This window comes from Nicotiana tabacum, chromosome 12 (assembly GCF_000715075.1).
Source record: "Nicotiana tabacum cultivar K326 chromosome 12, ASM71507v2, whole genome shotgun sequence".
NCBI lineage: Eukaryota > Viridiplantae > Streptophyta > Magnoliopsida > Solanales > Solanaceae > Nicotiana > Nicotiana tabacum.
The window spans coordinates 78,695,992-78,698,449 of record NC_134091.1 but is presented as its reverse complement, the minus strand read 5'-3'; the positions used below and the strand labels follow the sequence as shown (position 1 = coordinate 78,698,449).

At 36.3% G+C, this 2,458-nt stretch overlaps 1 pseudogene; it reads right to left on the bottom strand.

The window, feature by feature from the left end:
• Nucleotides 1-888: 888 nt before the first annotated feature.
• LOC142167229 (uncharacterized) lies at nt 889-1,809 on the bottom strand (annotated as a pseudogene).
• Between the last annotated feature and the right edge of the window lie 649 nt (nt 1,810-2,458).

Here is a 2,458-nt window from a genome sequence, read left to right as displayed (position 1 = left end):
GCTATTTGCAGATGAAATTGTATTGATCGACGAGACGCGAGACGATATGAATGTGCAGTTAGAGGTATGGAGGCAGACCCTAGAATCAAAAGGTATCAAGTTGAGCAGGTCCAAGACTAAATACTTGAACTGTAATTTCAGTGGTGAGACTCAGGGAGAGGAAGGGGAGGTGAGGCTGGACTCGTAAGTCATCCCCAGGAGAGGGAGTCTTAAGTACCTTGGGTCTATTATTCAGGGGGATGGGGAGATTGATGAAGATGTACACATCGTATTGGGGCGGGATGGATGAAATGGAGACTCGCTTCCGGTGTTTTGTGTGATAAGAAGGTGCCACCGAAACTTAAGGGTAAGTTCTATAGAGTGGTGGTCAGACCAACGATGTTGTATCACTACAAAAAAAATAGTGTTTAGCGACGGACGTATTCCGTCACTAAACCACTTATTTCTGTCACTACAGTTGTTTAGCGACGGATTCAAGTTTGTATCTAAAATGCTTGTAGTGACAAAACCATCGCAAGATTAGCGACAGAATATATCTGTAGCAAAGTTTAGCGATGGAAATAGCCATCGCTATATTGCTTGTTTCTGTCGCTATTTTGACGAATTTTGTCGCTACGATACATAACAAAATTCGCCGTTTGTTCTTACTAGCGACGAAAGCGTTCGTCGCTAGTCGTGTTATAGCTAATTCTCCCTGCTTTTTGCAACAAAAACCTTTTGTCGTCAATTCGTCGCAAGATTTAATTTTATGCTATAATTTTAGCTACGGAAAATATTTGTCACTAATTTATTTTTAATCTATTGCTAATTTTTTAAAATTCTTTTTATTTATTATTTTAAATGTATTATGTTCAAGCATATTACGTAAAAGCTATTAAATACACTTAATAAAAAGTCACTGATATTAATATAAATTAACAATATATTCAACAAGGTCCAAAATATATAGCATAATGCATATAACGGTATCGTTAAGTACAAAAAATCCACAAGGACTAACAATAAAGTCCAAACAAAATAGGCTAACTATGAGAGGCTGGAGAGTTACGGTCATCATCAGAACCCAATGCATGAACCTTATCAATGTTAGCGGCAGTATAAGATATAGGAACAGTAGGTGCCATATCTGATGGGTGGTTGGTAAGATCAGTATTTGGCTGATGCGAGGGTAAGGAAACTAATTCGCGTACTCGCTCAATGATTACAGGAACTATATGATCTGTCAGTGCAGGAATCAATCGCATCACTAACTCATCCAGATTCCATGTCGGTGTTGATTGAGCATTTGGAGGTGTTGCTGACGATGTAGCATCAGATCCAAAAGAGTCATGAAGATTTGGCCCGTAGTAGTATTTTGCTTGAGATCCAAGATCATATACTCTTCATTTCTTTTCTCCTCCCGCAGCTTGATAATATTCTTTACACTGATCAATATCAGATTGAGTCTGTGTTTGTTGTTGTGATATCTCCTGATATTTTTCCTGTAGAAGAGTTAATAATTAGTGAAATAGAAAGACTAACGAATATTGAGCATTCAATTTACAAAATAAAAAAATATATGAAAGTAAAGTCAATAAAATTATTTAAAAAGTAGTCTTACATGTACGATTAGAGATTTCTCACCAACAAAAGATTTTCCATCATTACCATGTGTATGGACGTGCAAATGCAACTCACTTGGTGTTGGATCTTGACTTTTTTTAATAGCCTATGCAAAAGTTATTCAATTCAGAAGATTAACAAAAAAATGTTTGTATAAAAATGAGATTGGAAATAGCATAAAGAAAATACTAGTCTTTGTTGATCCATAATAACAACTATAGCCAACTATTTTTGCCTCATATTTCATTCTGAAGAAACAGAGCATCTAGAAATTTTCAATTATATATGTGGTAATGTAGCATTCATGTACTGCCAATTATATATGTGGTAATGTAGCATTCATGAGATAGATCCATAGAAGATAAATGTTTATTACTGAAAATAATGCCAGTAATAAACTAAGCCAAAACCTAAAGCTTTAAAAATCATATGATGCACAAGTTTTTCCAAACAAATCCGCCGCAACGCATCAAAAAATTGATTTGCTTCCTGTTAAAATTATCCATGGAGAACCAACAATTGAATTCACCATGGAGGATGTTAATGAGTTCACCATTGAAGAAGGTTTACACCAAGCTGTCATCGTCAAGTTTTCTTATAGAAAACCAGATCTGCACGAGCTTAGACAGATTTTTCCAAAACAGTCCTAATACTGTGGTTACAAGTTCTGGGGGAGTATAGCATTACAGGTTCTCAGGTTGGTAAAGTGGCATATGGTGATCGACCTACTATCGCACTGGATAATTTAGCAGGTGTGAAGGCCAACGGTGTGGATGTTGTGGGGCAAGAACATGTAGGTGTTTTGGCATTAGAGGATAAAGCTACTACAAGGTATAAGGCAGTGAATTTAGAAGCT